We start from the raw sequence: 23,206 nt of genomic DNA on the forward strand, positions 1-23,206 counted from the left end.
AACCAAAAATACCTTTTTTTGCATTCTGAGCCGTAACTTCATTTTTCAAGCACCTGCCTGCTAAGACCATAAATGCACAGTCACACTGAACACAGAACTAATGTGATATTAATAAGACAGGGAAGAAAGCAAGTGGTGATACTCGGGCTTACAATATCAAAATAAGATTGAACGCTTACGGCTGTGTTTGCGGACATAGTCAATGAGTTCACGTGGCTGTGGACAAGAACAAAAGAAGACATGCATGAGCACATGACTACCCAATGAGATGGTGCATTGTGTGTGTTTGTAACATGGAGTGTGCTAGAGATACATACAGAAAATAAGGCTTTACTCCCCTAAAAAAAAAAAAGAAAAAGAAAAAGATTACAGTAATGTTATCTTCATCTCACCTAATTGCTCAGATATTTTACTAATCACGGGGGGGGGGGGAGACGGGGATGGGACAACCAACCAAAGCCAAGGGCTGACTGCATTACACATTTTATATATTTTATTTAATGCCTACCATGATTTGGGGATATTGAAAATCTACAGTAGAACTGAAGGTTTCTACTACCTGTTATCTGTGTACATTTTTATTTCAGTAAGGGTGAGAAAAGATCAGTATTTTTGTTTGCAAGGACAGACCCCTAGTACTTTGAGGAATTTTTTTACATGGTTGTTGCAACTAATTTCAGCTATGATCCTACTTTGAAGCTATAAGAAATTCACAGTATATCATTTCATATCTGACAAAGATGTACAGGGAAGCTATCAGCTTAGCATGAGCTGCAGACTTCTTAGCAGTACTAACTATTAATGAGAGAAAAATGAACCTGATCTCTCTTTTATACCATGTTGAATTTGCAAAGCTGAAAGTCAAAGAGGAAATAAATATTTCTAAAGTGAGCCTCTTTCATTTGAGACTCAAGATACACGCCGCTGAACTCCCACAATGGTACATATAAAGGGTTTGTTAGAAACACATAATTGCAAAATTTACTGTCCTAAAATTACAAAAATTACAGTAAGCATTGTCCTTTGCATTAGTTAAAAGGAGAGGCTTCAAAGTATGAGTCAGGTACACTTTTCAAACATGCACAAGCTAGGCATTTAGAAGGTGACTTATGAAAATTACATTTATAGGTATACAATTAGCCATTTACATTCAGAAGTACCTGATTTGTGCTTACATACTGTCATGGTTTAGCCCCAGCCGGCAACTAAGCACCACACAGCCGCTCGCTCACTCCCCCCTGGTGGGATGGGGGAGAGAATTGGAAGAGCAAAAGTAAGAAAACTCGAGGGTTGAGATAAAGACAGTTTAATAGGGAAAGCAAAAGCCGCGCACGCAAGCAAAGCAAAGCAAGGAATTCCTTCACTCCTTCCCATGGGCAGGCAGGTGTTCAGCCATCTACAGGAAAGCAGGGCTCCATCACGCGTAGTGGTTATTTGGGAAGACAAACGCCATCACTCCAAATGTCCCCCCCTTCCTTCTTCTTCCCCAGCTTTATATACTGAGCATGACACCATATGGTATGGAATAGCCCTTTGGCCAGTTAGGGTCAGCTGTCCTGGCTGTGTCCCCTCCCAGCTTCTTCTGCACCTGGCAGAGCATGGGAAGCTGAACAGTCCTTGACTGGTGCAGCAACAACTAAAACATCTCTGTATTATCAACACTGTTTTCAGCACAAATCCAAAACATAGCCCCACACCAGCCACTATAAAGAAAATTAACTCTATCTCAGCTGAAACCAGGACACATACAGATGAGTTCACAATCTCTTCTATTTAATAAAATATTGAAGTTCACAGCGTAATACAACCATGCAATTTACAATATATGCACAACACATCGGTGGCAGTCATCAGAACCATCAGAACATTGCACATATTACCACTCTAGGCCACCGTAACAGGAAGAAAATGTTTTGTTTCATTCCTTAGTTTCCCTTCAAAATTAAAAAGAACAAATGTGTTTTCCAGTACCAGCAAAATATGGAGTGTAGGCCTTACCCTGTGTCCTGGAGATCCCCTGTCTCCTGGACCGCCTTCCAGCAGGACCAGCAGGTCCTGGAATACTCTATGAATAGTAGTATGTTACATATGTGGTATTTGAAGAACATACACAGGTGACTTAGAATTTACATTTTCTATTGGAAATCAACAGATTTCCTTCCTTCTTCTTTTATTTGCTACATGCTTAAGTTCCACTGACTTAAGTGTAAATGAGAGGTAAGAAAGAGGAGCATCAAGTCTGACATAATTTTCACTTTTAAGAGATAAACAACCTGGATAGCATTAAAGCACCTATTTTCTTCTAGTAGTTGAGCTCATTTTTGTTAAGTGTATTATTCATCCAATATGTTCAAAGCCCGTTTAGAAAGACAATCCTCAAAATAAAATCAGCACATGCACATCTTTGCTTTTGGTGGCAAGAGCCTTGTTTAATTTCTGGCCTTTTTGGAAAAGCAGTGCTGAGTAAAAACAGTTCAGTAGGACTGAACTCTTACTGGTTTGTTACCACTCACAGCTACCAGCTCTCCTTTCTGTAAGGAGCAGCCAGCCCTGGTTACCCCCTATCACAGCAGACGAGATCTGAAGTTAATATTCAGCTGTGGAAAAGCTTGGGGAAAAAAGGGAGAAAGAAACACACAAGAAGCCAGAAAAATCAGGACCAAGAAGTTAATGGGGAATAAATGGGATCATCACACAGCTCTTAAATCAGCAAATTTCTTCTACAGTGGTTTTTTGTCTAAAAGGCACGAAGGGAAAGTGAGCTGGAACAGCAGGTAGGACATTCAGAAATGGCCGTTGCTTCTGTTCAGTGTGACGTGCACAGGGACAGAGCATGGCCAGCATTAGCAGCCCTTGAAAATGACAGACATAACATCTACAAATCAATACAAGTCTGCAATCAGCACATCAAGGAGGAGCCTATTAAAAAACCCCTCCATTAAAGAACAACAATGATAAGATAATTGCCATTCTGCCTCTATATCCTTTTAGTCCACGTTCCCCTGAAATTCCCTTGTCCCCAGATTCACCCTAGTTAATTGGAAAAAAATGTAATTAAAATGTGAAAACAGGCTCTTCTGATAAAAATGCAAATTTCTCAAGAAATTCTGACAGCATTTTCCCACTGAAACACAGGGATATGAAAGATTGCACACAAAAAATTAGTCATGGATTCATGTAAAAAAATCAAACCAAACCTACACAATGACCAGCCAATGATTTTTTACCATGGAAAAAGAAAATGAGATGCAGCTGTTACTTCAATGCGGCATCACAAGATAACAAAAGGCATGCAACATCTTGTTGCACAGAAGTGGAAGCACTGCCCCTCTAATCTGCCAAAACCATACTGTTGACTGCGGTGTATTCTCTCCAAATAATACCTTCTATGGCAGAAGTGTGCTGCTTCCAAAATGTGATTTATCTACTTGTTTACTAAAGTACACGCTGATTTCCCATGAGAACAGTGAAGAGCTGGCAGTTCAATTTATTTAACAAAACTTCTAATCGTTCCCTAATTACTGTGTAAGTAATTGGAGAAAATATTAACAGGCAATTTCTGTGCACAGACCATTGAACATGTCTGGTGATATCAACATGTCTGGTGACAAGCCCCTGTCAGATTTTCTGCATCTATGGGGGAATGTATATGCCAGCAAACTGTCAGAACATGAGGCACTCCTTACTCTTCTTTACTCCATACACAAATGGCCATTTACCAGGAAGGTTCGGGTCAGAGATCTGGCACGCAACTTGCCCACGTTGTCTCCAAGCCATGATGGCCAGCAGAATGACTCTGCTTTTGCTGTGGCCATAGCTCTGCATCCACAGAGAGTATAGATGTTAAGCAGCCTTATAAGCTGAAGCCTAACGTATAATACCAATTTCACAGCTCAGCCCTATTTATGCAATCTGAGCCCTATTTATGCAATCTGATCATCCAGCATTTTCATTGTTTTGGAACTGATTGAGGCTCTGTACTTCACATTCAGCTTGAAAAAAACTATCAGTCTTTTTCTGGAAAGTGATTTTTTAAATTTGTGGTCCTGAGTTGGGACCAAAAAAAAAATAAAAAAGGAAAAAGAAGCATTGCGTTTTTCCATGGGATAGAAATTTCTTGTTTCACTCAGTTGTCATTATTGTATTACTTAATAAATCAACTGAAGGAAATCCTGCACTTGTAATTTTTTGAGCAATCATGGATTTCCTATTAGGAAAACAGATCCTATCAAAACTTCTATAAACACCACTTTCGTTTTGCAAAACAGTGGAGGGACAAAAGATTTTTTTCCCAGCTAAATGTATTTTGGCATTTCAATACAAGAAACCTAAAATTCATAACAAGCCCATAAGGATATTAATGGTTGTCATATTTCAAACACAAGCTTATTAAATAAAGACTGCCAGAATGAATTAGCTGGATTTAGAAACACATAGAAACACACAACAAGCTAGCTTGTTATCTTACTTTATACATTACCAACTATTTTTTTTATGTTCAGAAAATGATTATTTCTGTGTTTTACTTCTCTTTTGTTAAACTCTTGCCATATAAAACATGATGTCAACAGACTGTTGGACCTGCAAAATTAGGCACCTGAAAGTAAAGGAAGGTCAGGACTTCTGCTGATAAATTTCCAATTTATTTCTCTCCAAAATTCCTTTTTCTCCTTTGTCCGTATATTAGCAGCACAGAGTTAGCCTGAATGAATTCACTCTGACATGGTCATAAAACGCAGCAGAGCAAGACCTCCTACGTCCATCTACTTTTACTGTAGGGAAGGCAGAAGCTGTTTTCCCAGAGTTCCTGTCTATAAGCAAGTTGGTCTGAAGCTTCAGGAGTAGGAAAAAGCACTGCTAGTCCCACTTGTGTGGCAGCCTCTGGATCCTTGGAGGTCAGAAGAAACCTCTGCCTACAAACACTATCTTTGCTTAAACAATTAAAGTGATGCAATAAATTCAAACCTTGCTGAAAAGACTGCACACAGAGCAATTTTACCAAGTAAACTATAAGAGGGACAAAGGCAAACAATAGGTGGGCTTTCCAAAAACCATTTCCATCTAGGCTGTTTCCCCCAAAGTTAGGGCTCATTCAGGACACTTGAGCCTTCCCGTTCCATTTCTTTGTGAAAATTGCTTCATTTTATAGCAGCCAGCATCAGATTGTTCTTCCTAGCAAAACACAGCAAAACACCTGCTCTGTTTTTATTTAGTGCTCACTGGCTGGAGAGGGAAGAACAGCAGATGAAAGCTTTCAGTTGTTTACCACTTACACAGGTTACCCCTCCTACTCCTTTAACAAAATCAAATCCTACTTCTTTTCATAAAATGCCAGGAAAATTCGCTCAACGTACAGAAAGTTATCTACAAAAACTATTCTCATTTTTAAAAAGAAATATTGGCAATAGCATCTGCCATTTTTGGAATGGCATAATTCTATCAGCTACATCTGAGTTACACCTGTATAACCAAAATGCAGTAAAGAACGAATTATTTAAGCTAACATATATGAAAGCCAGAGACCTGTTGAGGTAAAAAACCAACATATACCTTTCATACAAAATCTCCAGGAAATCCTTTATTTCCCTACAACATAGAGAGTAGAGATAATTAAATTCACAGTGTCATCCCAGTGTTGTTTTTTAATTGGCATTTGAAAGTAATATGCTGTTTTGTATGTATATGTATGAATACTTACATTATATGTATAATATATACACTGCCTATGTAAAATATATGGAAAGATACACACACACATATATAAAAAATACTGCCAATGAGGATCTACTTATAGCTTTAGCTTGTCCCAGTCATGAATAAAGAGTGAAATTGTCATCACACTGGCAGCTAAAGGGGACCAATCTTAGCACATGAAAATTCTTGAGGTATGTTTCTAGTAAATCAGATGTAGGGAAGAGGCTGGTATTTGTTGGTGATGATATGCCAAGCTGTATTTTTCATTTCCAAAAAACATACTAGCAAGAGATTGGTGTTGGCCAGGAGACATTGTCTTGTAGGGACACAACGTGCCATACAAGCAACATTTAAGGATGATAACAACTCTTACTTTTTTGAATTCAAGGGACAGGCTCAAGGCTCATTTAGCCACTGCTGGATCAAAAAATCTCTCTCCCATATTTCTCAGGACCAAGACAATAATGCTTCTGTCAATGTGTGGGATGAGCATCTCCAGTTTGTCTTCTCTCTCCCACACATTCCTTGCTTACAATTTCACCAACAATTGCCACAGTCTCTGTCTCTTCCCAAGGAAACCGCCAAGGCCACGCTGCTCACTTCTCACCAGGACCTTGCTAATGACTTTTTGAATAGCATTACTTGTGTTTCAGTTGCTTGCATAAAGGAGCTTAATGGCTCCTTTAGACATATTCTGAATAAAAGACATTTTTGCAGCCACCAGCTCTTATAAATTGTAGAAATGTAAAACTAGAAGGAAACTTGCTATGTGATTTGCCTGGTGTTTCTGCCAAAACATCATATAATCCTGCTTCTGAAAGCATCAAGATTTATCTAAAAATCTACTGAAGCCTCCTGCATCCTACACCCACTACCAGAAATATATTCTAGAATCACAATATGAACTAGCTTCATCACCATGACAAATGATGGCTCTTAGCCACAGGGACCTTACAGTCTAAGGTTAAGGGTGCAACACCCACTGTGAACCACACTGATTTTAGCAATTCATTGTTTGGTCTCAGGTATGTGCTTACATAGAACAGCTATGTAATTAGTCATAATGAGTGATAATTAGAAATAAAATCAGTAGTTGTGTAAGTTAGAGTTCTATCCCATATGCCTTGGGATGAAATTCAAATAGCTATAAATGGTGTCTGTTGTTTGCATTTCCCCCAGCTTTCCCTCTTATTGTAAATCACTTCTAAAATAATGGAGAAAATAATAATTTCCTTATGATTCCTCTTTCAGTTTTCCCTTTACTCCTTTTTCTCCAGATATGCCCTATCCAAAAGCACCATCTTCTCCCTGTAAACAGACCATTTTTATTTAAGTATTTGCATTTGTACTCTTCTTGCATCTATCTGCACCTTATTTTACTGACCAGGTGTTAATTCAAGTGCCTTGGAGTAAAGAATTACAAGAAATCTGATGTAAGGAATTGCAATACACTGGGGAGAAGCAAGGTGACTTCTACTCCATTTCACCTCATACATGTGCACACTGTGCCCCTGAACTAGTCCAAAGAGAAGCAAAATCTCTGCAGTCTGTAGGAAGTAAGATCTTAAAAGCGAACACAAAGGTGGAAGTTGGTCCTGGCTTGACCTACAAAGACAGGAAGGGATGGTGGGAATATGTACAACACTGTCTCCAAAGCTGACCCAGTCTAACAGAAGGGAAGGACACATAGAACAGAAGGACACATAGAGGAGAAAGCCAAGTCCACAAAAAAAAAACCCCAAACCCTCCTGCAATCATTGATTACTCTGAAAATACTACTGCACTGTCTCTAACTGCACCTCAAAGCAGATCTGTAGAAAATCTAGCCCCAAAAGAAACTGCATTTTTATACTACTACTAGAAACTGATCAAACTCTTGTTTATGCTCTCTTCATAACCAGCACAATTAGAACCATATTCCAAAATATCAGAGACAGAAAGTTTCAAACTCAAAACCTAAAGCACCTGGTTATTCTCCATTTACTAACTCAAATGATATTTCTTCCCAATACTATTAATAGAAATATTGTAATATTACAGTAGAATGTACCAAAGGTTTGGGGTCATATCTGCACTTGTAATTCACACCTGTATTCATTCAAAATAACTCTAAAATAATTGTTAGGAGACTCACAGCAAAAAGTCGTTTAAAATTTATATTGTCTCAGTTATTCTGAAAGAAAAAAATTCTCTGTTATTCTCTGCTATTACACTTAATATCAGCTCTTAATTGACCAAACTGAAATTCTTCTTGAGTTACATGTCTTTTAGGACAGGACAGGCCTCCTGCTTTAGGTCTGGTGTAGCCAAAATAAACAGCACAAGGGTAAAAATAAAGTACAAACCTGCCTTCCACGCAAAGCATATGGACCTCTTTCTCCTTTTGGTCCTGGATCACCAGGTTGTCCCTATTAAAAAAAGTAATTAAGTAAGTAAGTAAACCATTCCCATACTCATTTGAGTCATGCTTGGTTAAAGGGATACTGTGAATTTCAAAATGAGTTTCTGCAAAGGAAATCTGAAATATTGTATTGAAGGTCCTTCTTCAACTCTCCAAATACAGACTGAAAGGAAGATTTTCATAATATGGGCAGACAACTAGACTTTTTCAGAGAATATATGATTTCCAAACCAAAGAACAAAACATTTCTAGTGTCAGGTCAAACAGCCTCTATTAAAGGATGAGAAATTATGAGTATTAAAGGGGTAAAACCACTGGCTCCAGAAAGTCAGCTTACAGTCTCACAATCCAATTTCAAAAGGCACGGAGGAATTTCCTTCATCCTGTGGAATAACTATTTGATTATACCAGATTACAAACCCCACACATTCATCCACAAATATGAAGGAATCTGACTAATCTGAAAGAAGATATAACAACACTATTACCTTCAAGCTACTTTCTTATGATTTATAAAATCAGATAAGCAGCCTCAGGATTGCAGGCAAAAAATTACCTTAAACCCAACTTAAGCCACTTTGCATTTATCCTTTATTTAGATGTGCAAATGCTAGACTGAGTGATCTCACCCGAAAGAAGTTTTGTGAATACCCTGAGACACCCGAATTTATGCCTATGAAAATTATGATTGTTCACTTTTGACATATCCTACACATCCTAAAATGCATAAATAAAGCATTTCAAATATCTTACGCTTTCACCATAAAGATTGTTACTCTTAATTTTGTCAGGCATTCGTCTTTTGGATTCTCGGCTTATCATGATTCTGAAAGTCAGAGTTAAAAGGAAACACTGAAAGTCTATTATAATACTTTTATTGGAATCACTTCTTCTGATCTCTGGTTATGTGAAGCTTTCCCCCACACCCTTTAATAGCTATTTTAGCCTGTCACAGAGCTGACAATTTCTTTTGTGAAGAGTAAATCAAATAAACATGAACTGTTAGGTCCTAATGGAAGAACTACACAACACAACGTGGTTTACCAGCCTTATAAAGCACTTACGAACAGCTTATCAATTTACAGAATTAACAAACTATCCAGAGGGTAAAAGTTACATCTAAAGGTTTAATAGATGAAACAAAATTAATTTAAAACTCTGCTTCCCTGAAATTTCTAGTCCACACTTTGGCAGAAAGAGGCTTTTCAAATAAGAGAAAGCCCAGATCGCAAAAGCTTACACTCTTGAAAAGCTCTGTGCAGCTGTGGCCAGAGCCATTACTAACATACTGTGCATACTGTGCTGGCTGTGCTTGCTTGGGTTTTTTTCAAAGGAATTTAAGTACCATACAAACTGCAATCCAAAAAGAAACATGATAAAGCTTATTTAAATTCAACACACAACTGCTACTCAGATCAAGAGACTGATCCTGCAGACATCCGCTGGACCTTTGCCTGGGAAATAGTTCCAGATGTGGATTCCAAGAACAGAATAGGCAAGCCATTTTTAAATCAAAAACATTAAGGGAGGGAATTAAACAAACAAAATTAATACAGTAATTTAACTAAGGGAACCTTACTTTAATTCCTGTTTTCCCAGGAGCTCCAGGAGGCCCTGCCAGACCCACAGCTCCTGGTTCATTCTGAAATAAACAAAAGGAGACAGATACTACAATGTAAAATAAGAAAACAGAGAAAACACACAGATTCTTTCTCAGGTTGGACTTACATTTTATAAAAATTGACCAATGCCATAAAATTTGTAGGCTACAAACCCACCATCTACGTCTCCTTATAGCCCTCCCCTAGAAAGGAGCCCTCAAGGTTCCAGGAAAAAGGTTGATCTTCCAGATAATGCACAAGACAACCTATCAATAAGATCAGCCTCTACCTCCACTTCAAGCTCCCTGTTTGATTCTGGGATTCATCTGCAATCCGCAGTTGAATAGAATGACTAAGAAGGAGGAAACTAAATGGAAGAAAACTGTAGGTGCTATTCTATTACTTGTAAGTTAAAATTAAGGATATTGATAGAATTTGTCTTGAAAGTGGGTCAGAGAACATGATCCTATTTTCTCCAGGACTTTAATCCAATGTAGGTATTTTTGATATAAGAAGAGTTTGGCTTAACCAAACTTTGCCACATCCTTTACTATCATCTTTCTGAAATACTGGGCTGCAGAATGACAATAACCAACTCATGTAGTACCAACTAAATGCTTTTCTCCAGGCATTTGGCAGGGATTAGTCAGCTAATGTAAATAAAACTTAGCTTCCTAGTTGTAAAATAGCACACTCCACTTCTTCCTTTCCCCTCCCTTAAATAGCAGAAGCTTTCAAAACATAGAGGCCATTGTTACTGTTATTGGGATAGCACATTTTCCTAGTCTTCATCATGTCAATCTTTTCTTCTGTCAGTCCCAAACAGCTACTATTATTTGTCCTTATACTCTATACTTAGCAAAAATATCTTAACAAAATTGCTAGTAGCTGTCCATCAACATGGCCATTTAAAAACCTGCAGGGCAAAATACTGACCACTATTAAAAGAGAACCCGTACTCATCAGTAGGAATGGGAACTTTGCTTGAGGAAGCCAGGTTAGCATCTTGGCCTCATATTTATAGCCAAAGAGCAGCTGCCAATCTATTCTAAAGAAAGCCACACTATTCTGAAGATTTTCTGAAGAAAATCCATGGATGTGGAGTTGGGATGATACCTCAGAGCAAAGGCAGATCTACCCTCCCAGCCCGTCACAGCTGGCTTCCAGAAGCTGTGATTGACAGCTTCTGTTACTGAATGTGACCTCGGCCCTTTGCATGTAACAGATCTCAAAGACCAAAGCTAACGTGTTTCTAAAGAAGCACATGCATTTTTTCATTTTTTAAACAGGTGTAGAAAATGCACAGACAGGAAGACAGAGCCCTCTCCATTTCTCTAGCATCTTTTTAAATGAACAAGTCTCATTATAGGATAACGAAGAGGAAAAGTACTCTCCTGCATTCTCTTTACAATGGTCACAGCAATAAGCACATTTTTCTCTATACAGGACAGATACATGGAGATTTCTATCTCTATCATCTCTCAGGGTATTTACAAATGTGTGGAGTGGGGCTGGAAATGGATTTGACTGTGCTAAGTAAGGCTTACATCAGTGAGAGTACAGTAGCTAGGGATACTATCCATAAAGCTGTCAAAAAACTGCAGTAACTTTATTTCTTTTACAACAACAATAACAAAAACCCAGCAACACAGAGTTGTGTTCAGTGGATTTAGGTGAGGATGGAATGGTGTGAATTAAATATTTGTATTCTAAAACACAGAGCAGCTTAAAATATAATATTATAGAATTTTTATAATTTTATATAGAATTCTATAGTTTTATAGAATTATTACAGAATATTAAAAATTCTCTGTGTCTTGCAGATCACTGAGTTGTTAGGGGAAGGGACATCAGAAAGGGCAATGCTTTCTCCAGTGCCCAGGCCAGCATATCACATAATATGTGATACAGAAATGAAAACTGGAACACTTAACTTGAGTGAAAAGATTAAATGACCACAGACTAGAATAATTCCAGATAATAATGCCATGAAAATAGAAGAATAAGATGTCTTTTTGTAATACAGGATTGTATTTTCAACAGAAATGGTTCACATGACAGTGTATCTAGCATGGACTATTTTAGAGTATAAGGAAATTGAATAGTTTATTTTCAAACAAAAGTTGATATGGTCAGATAACAAAAGCATTATTGACAACAGGCAGCTTTGTAGATATAAGGAACTGCATAACCACGTGGCATTCATTCCTGGGGAAAAATGGTATTACCAGCACAAGAGGCAGTTTCCTTGTGGTGAATTACAGCAGGAAAGAAAGTGGGACAAAACAAAGATGGATAAGCAATTTGATGAGGCCTTTGCTCTTAAAGTTGTTCTGTGACCTGCTCTGTGTTCCTGGGAAAGTCTACCCCTGGCTCTCTGCTTCTGCCTCTCCTTCCTCTGCTGCTGATCAGCCCAGGACTAACTGTTTGGATCTCAGATGTTTTTTCTAACAGGGTGCGACTCCACTTCCTAGAATAATGGCACTTTTGCTAGCGGGAGGAGTCGCTAGCGACATCATTAAGAACACAACAGCAGTCCTGGGTGTCATATGCTAACACACAATGTGTTGTATAAAAATATTCTGATACAAGATTTCTTTAAGAAAAGGTTTTCAAATACTGGGCAAGGAAAAAAAGTGGTCAGACATAATTCCTAGGCACTAGTTGGTGATTGTGACCCACCTCATACCACATGACAATTTGAGTGCTAATTGGAAGACAGGAAATCAATTCCCTTTCTGGTCACTGAAAACCACACATGCAAATAAACACAACATTAACATGTACACAGCATGTTCAATCAAAATGCCTAGGACTGGTCGCAAAACACTGAAGACTGAGAAAACTGGACACCTTTTGGACAGAACTGGCAAAAATAAGTGAAAAGCAATTGAGAGACGTGCTTCGTAAATCAAACCTCAGCTGACTATTGGCAGAGGAAGATAAAGATAAGAAGCTGGTTCCCATGGTAAATTGTTTGCTGGGAAACGTATCTTTAAATAAGACTGCGTATAAAAAATTAATTAACTGTCACATCAAGGAAGCATTCAAGATGTCTTTCCAAAATAACAGCAAGCATTCCGTGCCTGCAGAAAACATTGTTTTAAGAGTCTTGTTCTCAAGACAAAAATGCTTCTCAAGACAGCATTTTTATGGATAAGCATGCAACAGAAAAAATATTATCTGGACTTGAATGTTGAGTGGCCTCTGAAAAAAACAAGTGAAAACAGTTTTTCTTTTCCATGACAATCTTGGAATTTGGCACCAGAATAGCAAAGAGGACATATGTAAGTGATCTACAGGACATTTACAGTTCAAAAACAGGCTGTTGCAAAGTTGGTGCTCACATCAGAAGCAGGATAGGGCACGGCAGTCCCAGGGTATTATATTTGATTCTAAAAAAGGTTTATGGAGACCATGACTTTGCAGCACCGAGGTCGTCCCCAACTAAAATGTAGCTTCAAGTTCTACAGCATGAGGTTCTAAAAAAATCAGGCGTTAATTTTGTGGAAAACACAGAGATATTAGATAGAGCGCAGCCTTTGGCTCTCATCAATACGACCCCTCCCTTTCATGTATGTAATGATCTTTTCAACACCAAAGTCTCAGGGAACAATGTTACAATGAAAACAAGACTCATCTCCTATAAGCCACTAATCGACTGGCATTCCAACAAACTGGAGCCACATATGCAATTTAGCTTGTACTGCCTCATATAGAGCAACTAGTATTTTCACTCTTTTTTACTGAGAAGCAACAACTTGCTTGAATCCTGCCAGTATTTATTTTCAAAGGACAACAGGAAACAGCAAAGTGAGGGACAGAGGGAGACCTGGGAAGACTGCTACAGGTAGGAACTCAGCATCGTCTCCTTAGTGTACCAGACAGCTACTGATCAGGAAAGAGGAAAATTTCTATGGGCGGGGGCTATACTGTACAAATGAGCTGGGTGAAAAAAAGCTTGCAGAGAGTAACATCCTTCACCCCTCTCCTGCTTTCCACCCAGTAGCTCTGCCAGTGAGTTCAGAGCAAGGGCAATCAGACCAGAAAGTTGGTTTCATGAACATTGATCTGCTCAGTACAAAAGGCAGCAGCTATACTTCCCTTTCTCCACATCCCGTAAAAATGTCCGAAGTACCAGGGAAGGGAGCTCATGAAAACACATGGCTGTGTGGGAGATGGGAAATGTTTGGCAGTTGGCAGAGGAGAGAATGGTAGTTTCAGAGAAAGAAGTGAGTGAGCAAGGGACTCTCCTGGGATTTGGGTGTTGGGAAGCCTATCACCAGGAAGCCAATAAGAGGGCTTACGGGAACACACACTTGAGAGATATTACTTCATATATATTACTTAAGGTGTCTAACCACCAACTTTTAGCTTGTCTGGCCAAATTATTCCACCGGATGGTGAAAATCAGTGTGCTTACTTTGCTTTTGAATTAAAGTATTCAACTACAATTATACAGATCTGTTGACAATGCACAGGAGGTTGTAGGAAGTCAGAGCATGAACAACAAAAAGGTTAATACGCTCATAACAAAACGTCCATACCATCACTGCTCTTGAAAGCAAGTCCTTACAAAAAAACCTGTGCTACAGCACTTGGAACAAGATTTACACCCAGAAAGGAGACTAAGGAGTAAAGGCAGAAAACGTCTCTAAGACAGGTTTTTGCTAATGAAAGAACTAGAATTCCTATGAACTAAAATGATGATAATTGTTAGATTAATAACATTAATTCATACTCGATAGTTTCTACATGACCAAATCTGTGACCTTTCTTCGCTTTTTCTGTCTTAGCTTACTATAATAAAACTGTCAAGTCCTTTGTTAATAGCTTGTTATAGATAACTAACTACAACAATGTATTAGGTATAATTGCAGAATTTATCCCAGCTGGGAAAAAATACTGATGCAGGAGAAGTGCCTTGCACTATCACTTTTTTCTTCATTATTGCTAGGAAGGCAGCATTATTAGAAAGCTAATGTTTTATCAATAATAATTAAGTTTTATGGAAGTTTTTTATTGCTTTTGTCTCTTAGCAATATGTATCTCCTTTTCTGGTCAATATCATGTACTGGAAAGAACTTGAAAAATCAATGTAATGAAAAACGTTCAGATTGCAATCCTCACTTGGTTACACATCCAGTACCTTGTAATTAAACAACATGGCATGCTTTCAGTATATTACTTACTGGAGGACCCTTATATCCTGGTCTCCATTTCTGTCCTTTTTGACCGTTAATGCCCTTTTGTCCCTAAAAAACAAAGTGTACAAAAGAGTTCAGTTGACACACACAAACCATTAGTGCTGTGAATAATTTGTGAATTTGTGAATAATAATAATGTTTACCTGTGGTCCTTTGTATCCTTGTTTTCCTTGCAAGCCATACTGACTAGGCTGTCCACAATTGCCCTGTTCTTAAATGACAACAAATCTTTGTCTTGTTAAGGTTTTCTCATGTGACCTAACAGACAGTAACATGTTGGGATTTATTGTATTGAAAAGGTCTATTTTTTTTTCTTTACATCTTCCTGCTATGGATAACATATTTTCTTGCATTTACAGATGTCAAGAAAAATTCCAGAGGATCTACCTAACCAGTGTGTTTTCAACATGTTGAACACTGCAGACCCAGAATGAACTAGTAATCAACACAGCAAAAACGATCCAAAGACAGTAGTGCTGAAACCACACAGTGATAACGTTCTTGAAATAAAATCTTGTGTGTGGACAATATGCGAGGCACTAAAATCATTTCATACTGTAGTCACCAGGAAAGACTTGCTGAGCCCTAAAAGCAGCACCTTCTGCTTTCGAAGGCCTAATGCTGAAAACTGATACAAACAAATGAGAAAAGAAGTTTTATGTATCTAACAATACTTACACGCAAGCTATAAATACCTAAAATTTGCAGTTTTATCCGTGTAATATTTGGAACATACTCCTGCAGGTGTTTTAGTGTAATAGCATGAAGCATACACATAAAAGTCCAGATGAGGCTCTTGATCAATTAAAAAAAATGTTTCTCAAACATATCTATTGCAACTACTTTGAATTATCTTTTTCAAAATTCTTGATTGAGCTCCTACATGGAAAAAGGGCAGAAATAAGAAAAGAATAGTTCTTACCTCTGGTCCCCATTGTCCCCTTTGTCCTGGTATTCCCTAAAACAAGGTAAAAAAGAAAATGGCTGTGAGGCCAAGTTAGGCATCATCTGAATGCTGTTAAAAGTGGATAACTTGTTGCGATTACTTCATTAAAACTTTTCAGCTGAAAGATAAACGAAAGCATAATGCAAACAAATGCAAAAAAATATACTTACAAAAACAGTAGTCCAGTTTTGGCCTCCAGTGCCATTCTGAATGTTGCTTAGGAAAAGGTATTTTTATTTAAAGAGTATTGCTACTCACCAAATTAAATATTGCTATCAAAAGAGTATGCAAAGCAGAGGCTAAAAAGCATTCTCCTACTAAATCAGGCCCTAGCAAGTTAAGAACTATTCTTCATTTTCACTGTGTACAAGCTTCATCTGTTAGGGGAACTTACCAGGTTGCCTATGCCTCCTGATGAGCCATGTGAGCCTTTTTGTCCTCTCTTACCCTGCACATGGAAAATTTAATTTCCTTAGCATCATCGCAGTTTCTCGTTTCTTCTTTTGTCCATTTTTGCATGCCAAATTTTTAAGACTGTCAACAACTGTCTTGTGGGGCTTCCCACAACAACATTCTATGTCAAAGTCTTTCAGTAAATAGCACTGACCACCAAAAGCAACCAGTTACACACCTCTGAATGGGCCCAGCTGATAGCACTATCTAAGAGCTGGCTAATACCATTACAGTTCTTCTCCGAAAGATTCCTGCAGGCCCTTGTTAAGAGCACAGGCTAGGGGTTAGAGAGTTGGCAGATTCCTGGCTCTGCTTCTAGCCTGCCCTTTCATATTGGGCAAGTTACTTCTTTGTTCTGTGCCTCAATTTCTTCCTTCGTTGCAGTGAGGATAACGACACAGACCGCTTGTGAGGGCATACTCTTGCTGGAAAGCATTGCACAGGAGGCAAGCATTGGTACTGTTGTATCACAGGAAAAAAAGGCTCACCCAGTCTTTTAACTCGCCCTGAAAGCAGCAAGGGATTTACACCAGACCATTTTCTTAGGTCCCTCGTCTGGATGACAAAATCTGTTTTCAGTTGACTCTAAGTGCCAGTGGGGCTGTTGCTTTTCCCTGGAGGTAGCTGAGCTTCCCCCGCAACTGATTTCAGGAGAGGGAAAGGAGAGTATTCAGTTCCTTTGCCAACGGTCCAGGCATGGATCTTAGATGGATTTAGAAGCTATGCTGATATCCGAGGGATCTGTGAATATGGTTGCACTTGCGAATCGAAACAGTTAGGACGTATGTTCCTCCTCCAGAGAGGAGGAACAGGACTTTGCTGTCTGTACATATGTTTCACATGAGTTCTGGTAGTGTTATTTGTGAGTGCTGCTAACAGCAGTGCTCTGTCTGTGGTAACCTGTGTGTCTGACTGCACTGGTGTCCTCTGTGTGTGTATATATCTCTCTGGAACACAGACTGAACCTCACTACTGGCCAAACCTGCAAACAGGAGCAGCAGCAGTGGCATCCATTGGACTGGGACAGAAAGAGCTCCTAGGTCTTAGCGTGCACTTGACTGGGCTTCAGCGACTGGGAAAGAGGAGTCCCCAGGTCCCAGAGCCCATGGGATTCAGTGGCTATCATAACATCTTCTCTTAAAATTGGAAGATTTAAATGATTTGCACATTGGAATCAGATCAGCTGTTTGTCATTTCCTTGTGGGTTTGATGCTGACAGTGGTACTCATTCTTTTTCAGTGGTATTTCTGATTAAAGACCTTTCAGACCTTTGTTAGCATCTTATTTGATAAGTGATAAGTTCCCATATACTTAGCAAAGATATATTTAAAATAGTGCAGATAGGAGGAGGAAACTGTATAACTCGTAAGCAGATATCTTTGTTACAGAAATTCCACATATTTCTAAACAATTACCTCTTCCCCCTCTTCTCCTGCAAAGCCTCTTGCTCCTGCTATTGCACTGTTCAGTCCAGGGTTGCCCTGAAAAAAAGAAACACCTCCCAGTAAGAATGGTTATTCTTACAAAATCTGAGATATTAAATAAACAAGTCAGTCCTTAGTGAATGCATGTGATTACTGTCAACATTAGGAGTTCCATTTAGAGAGAACAGATTAAGGATCTGGTAGATCAAGGATTTGGTAGTACTAACTACTTAAAAACTGTAAAACCTTCTTTAGCAAAACAATAGAGAGATTTACATATATGAAGGGTTAATAAAAAGCCTGTGTATTAGACACATTGCAATGCCACAGTCATTGCAATATCATGTGAACACACTGGAAGAACATCTCGGTTTTGCCCTGGTGCACAGGAGACTATGTATAAAGTCTTATGAGTACATACAAGAAGACAGTCTGCATCTAGAAAATAATGATGCACTTGAAAAAAACATACAGGATCTCCTCAAAAGCCCTTCTGGACACAATCACCAGGGGGTCCTCTTGGCCCTGGACTTCCCTGAAAGCAGAACATATCTCAGTAAGAACCTGAAACACTACTTTCATGCAGGAATTGCCAAGATAGGTCCAAGTTCCAACCTTTCAACCTTCATTTTTAAATAGTCTCACTCACAGTTTCTTCCCCAATTCTACCCCTCAAAAAAACCCAGAAACCTGGGGGTTCTTGGACAGGAAGCAATATAGAAATAGGCACTATGCTCTACATTTTATTTCATGTTTTGTTTTTTGTTTTTGTTTTTTTTTTTTTTAACTAAAGAATAAATTCAAAATAGTTATTGCAACGAAACAGAAATTATTCCAAATATCTAAGAACTTTGTTTGTAGACTACATCATTGAAAGGCATACGCTAACATACATTTCATGTTTTGAATGTAATGGTGCCTTATCTGTGAATAACCAGAGTCTTCTGAGTAGCAATCAGCCCTGTGCCTCCTTGGGCACCTGTATAATGGCAGAAAGGGTAAGACAGTTTCTTCTGGAAGTGAGGTACCAAGCAGTTATTTGAGAGTATCGTTTTCCGCACTTGAAACAGGTATCCAGTTGCTGCTCCTGCAAGCTCAAACTGTTCATGCACAGACCTGCATGGTGGCTACCCACCAGCCTGCCATCCCTGATAGCAGGCATTGAATTGTGGAGGCTAAACTGTAACTGATCACCTGAATTATCACCTTGGTTCCCACTGAGGATTGTTTTTAGCACATGGACCAAGTCAAAATGTTCAGTGTCTACCAGGCTGGGTTTTTTGCTTCAGTTAGCCACTCTACAAATGGTGTCTCATCAGTGAAAAGACAAAATACTCAATTCTCCAACTATCTACTGAAGCTGCCACGAGGCAGTATCTCTTTTTGCCATTTGGAGTCCTAAGTCATACCTTGTTTCAGACTGCAAGGTAACTGGAAAGGCAACAGGGCTGCTCCATGCTTTACAAAAAACAAGTTCTCTGATGTTGGCAAACACAGATAATAAAAAAACCTCGTGTCTTGTGTACATGAACCTGCCAGGGTACTACAGAGGTAGGAGGCTTCCTATCTACCTTTAGCCAAATAAAAATTAGTCATATGCAGAAATTACTTGATCCCTCAATAAATATGAGAAAATGCCCACCTAGAAGACTGTAAGGTACAGATCTAATTATTCTTCAAATTCTCTTTAAAATAGAAACATCCTACAGGCAACTACTTTCTGGGTACATACCCTATTTACAAAAATACCTGCTGGCTATTCATCAGTAGTTTGCTCTTCTTCAGATGCTGGAAGTCCTATAATAACTCTCCTGATAAAAATTCAAACAAAAAAATGTGCAAATAACTTTGTGGTACAAGGTCTACTCCATGTGCTTGAGAGTTTATTAAAGACATTTCTCACAGGGACAGTTTCATGAAATAGCCATACTATTGTTCTTAAATCCAAACTCTGACCAATAAGAGATAACAAAATATTACCAGATATCCAGTGTCACCCTTTTCTCCTTTCTTTCCAGGAACCCCAGGAGATCCCTTAAAGACAAAATATGGTATATTAATTCATTTTTATCACTCAGTAACTTTGAGGTCAAGAAGGCAAAAGAAAGAAAATAATGTACCTCTTCTCCTCTAATTTCATCGCTCCCATCTTCCCCATTGTCACCCCATTGAAATAATAAAAATGTGCATGAATTTTTCACATAAACAACCAGTGCACATTTACAAACTCCAGCAAGAATAGGGTGACATAGACCAAGATTAAAAAAAAACACAACAAAACCAAGGAAAACAACAGAAGAAAAAAAAACAGAAGAAAAACTAAACATAGGAATTAATGACTAATGCTTGAAGTTTCATTTCTCGTATGTTCCCTAGGCACAACCATGAACTGGGCACTGCAGCAGACATATGCAAAGCAGCATAAAAAAAAGTAACATTGACTTAACACTCACTGTCATCTCTGCAAAACTCTCAAAATCTCTATTTAGTGCAGGACAAAGCCCTAAACAATACTGCATTCACAAACTCAGACTGTTTAGAGTCATACTGTACCTTTTCTCCAACAAATCTTTAAAACCCCTGAAAAGAAAAAAGACGGCAAAAGTTAGAAAGACATGTAATAAAACCATTGAAGGATTATTCTAAATCACAATGAAACAGTATTTTCAGAATTTTTGTTTAACCTTTAAACCTCTTTTGCCTGGACACCCCATGTTGCCTTGTCTTCCTTGTGGTCCAGGTGGTCCTCTTGGGCCCTGAAAGAGAGAAAAGAAGAATCCAATTGTTTAAATTTATGTGAGGTTTACACAAGCTGGCAGCTAATTTGTTAGAGAGATCTGGTCCTGTAGTCCTGGAAAGCCTTCTTCTCAAGAACTGTAGCCCCAGTAAAGTCCCTGGTTGACTGCGGATTAAAGAGGTTGCAACAATAGAGAAATGTGCAACTGCAAAATCCTCATAATTCAGTGACCTCCTATGAAAGATCAAATATAACAGCAGTATCCTAGCAAATGTTAAAATATTTTTAATCTCCCCTGCTATAATTTTGACTTCTTTATAGCCATATGCATTGTTCTGTTAATATTCACGTTACACTTACAATCCCAAGTCTCCAGCTCCCATTTTGACAAATCTGACTCCTGTAAAAAAGTATCACTGTACTAGTGCATCTTAAATTTGAAACTACATACAACTACAGAAATACCACAGAGCAGAACTAATATTTGTGGGTCTGGCTGGTCTGGATTTCCATGAAAAATTTCTTCCTGCATAGTATGATGAAAATAAAGCAAATACAATGTGATGATGCCATTACACATCTGCAGGCTTGTTTTTGGAGTACTGCATCTTGAAATATCAAGGCTTGCTCTTGAGCAAGCAGTGTTCCAGAGCAATGCCTACAAACTATTACAAACTGGCTGACAACACCAACAGAACGGTTACTGCATCCTCCTGACGATAGCTTGAGCCGTGCTCCTCTCTAATATCCATTACACTGCTACACTACTTCCTTACTGTCACTGTAGTTACTTTTAGTTTCCACTGATGGGTCTTTGCTCATTTACCAGGTTTTTAAAAATTCGAAACAAAAGCTATATAGATGAAAACTGTTTGCTCTTTTGGGAGCAAACGTATTCATCAATCTGAGAGATGGTCATAGCCTTGCAGTACACTTCCCAGTCTCTTTCCCGTTCATGTTTTTTGTTTCAGCAACCTGCCAGCATCAAAAAATATTACATCTGGGTCACATCAAGAGGATATGGTTTGGATGGCCTTCAAAAAACACATCTAATTTGGACACAAACAAAAATATCTAAAAATGGATGCCTAGATCGAAGAGCTGGTCTTGACTGGCCAGAACTGGCTTATTAACAGTTCCTTCTGCAGAAAATGGCTGGTTTTGTCTCAATTTGTTTACTTTCAGTTTCCTCATACAAGACTGCTTTTGATTTTTCAGTAACAACTTAGGAAAACACGAAAAAAAATACAAGGGAAACAACAAAATGCTTTTTGCACAAGTCTTCTACAGGAATAAAAATAAGTTCCTAAATACCTTTGCTAAGTAGGCACCCACCCAGCCATGTACATGAGCTAATCAGGTTGTTGTAATGTATGTCCATTATATCCCAAGAAACGTTACTGAAAATTTTACGATCTTGTCTCTGTTTTATTCAAGTGATGCGAGAGAGTTCTCACCTTGAAAGGTAACAGAGCTTTGTAAGTTCAATATCCAGCTAGTTTAGATGATCTTTTTTTTTCCCTGCTCAAAAGTTTTAGTTTTCACAAACACACGTTTTTAAAGTGTTATAACTTACCGGTTCTCCTTCATCTCCAGGATATCCCATGTTGCCTTTAACACCACTGGGTCCCTGAAATTAAAAGATGAGAGATAATGCTATAATACTTGGCTGACCTTCAGAAACCATTGTGGAATTCTGGAAAAACTAAATGGTCCAATATATTGTTCTTTGCATATCCTGTCCCTCTGCTTACTCTGGGCTTCAAACACTGCTGAACGCTTGAATAACAAAAAACTTATTTCCTGATCAGTTTTCTGCTAATGTTTCCCCTAATGTTACTGACAGTTTAAGTCATCACTAATGCATTATTTGTCCCACATTTAAATTTGAAGGTGGCCCAATGTTTTTACTAGATGCTCCAGGGTGAACAATTTTCTTTCACTGCAGCCCCCAGGAAAAGCTCCTTCAAAGTTTTAAAGTGTCTCCAGCAACTAATTAAACATTTCAAGACAACACTGAGATATACCTTAATTACTGAATCTTTAAAAGCTGATAGGAAAAAAAAAAAGAAAATCTTATACAAGATTCATAATCTGTCATACCTAAATGCTTACTTTGCATTTTTATGAAGAATGTTTCATTGGTTTGGGTAGAAAACAAGTGTCATTGGCTTCTGCTTCAAATGGTTTCTTCCTGAATGCCTTTTGTATCAATAGCAGTCAATCAATTGCTTTTCTGTATTTGCTGGTGAGGGGGGTCGGACTAGGTGATCTTCAAAGGACCCTTCCAACCCAAACCATTCTATGATTGTATGACTGGAGCTTCTCCACACTGGCATGAGACCAATTGCTTTAATGGCTCCACATTTGTCAGTCTGGATGAGCAAGAAAGTATGTTGAGGAAGACCAAAGAGCCATCTCCACCCACAGGATAAAACATGCCTTCTCCAAGCCATTACTTTTGACATACACCAAACTAACGATTTGACCCAAGAAAGTCTGGTATCTGTCCTTGTAAGAAAGGAGTGTACTTTAAAAAATAAGCACCAAATAGATGTTAGCCAGGAAATACTTCTGAACAGATATGGCAGAGATTTTAGAGCTTCTACGAGAGTCCTTCCTTGTGTAGTCCAGGCAGATTTTTAGAAGTTGATCTCTTTTCAGACTATATTTCTTATAAGCACAAAACTTACAAAATTTCTTAATGTTTCTGATTTAAAATTGTTCTTTCATATTATTTGTT

The 23,206-nt window shown here is 38.4% G+C and overlaps 1 pseudogene; it reads right to left on the reverse strand.

Annotated features, from left to right (window-relative positions):
* Positions 1–38: 38 nt before the first annotated feature.
* Positions 39–23,206, reverse strand: part of LOC140647251 (collagen alpha-6(VI) chain-like) — a 41,466-nt pseudogene continuing 18,298 nt past the window's right edge.

This window comes from Ciconia boyciana, chromosome 2, assembly GCF_034638445.1.
Source record: "Ciconia boyciana chromosome 2, ASM3463844v1, whole genome shotgun sequence".
In the NCBI taxonomy this organism is placed as follows: domain Eukaryota; kingdom Metazoa; phylum Chordata; class Aves; order Ciconiiformes; family Ciconiidae; genus Ciconia; species Ciconia boyciana.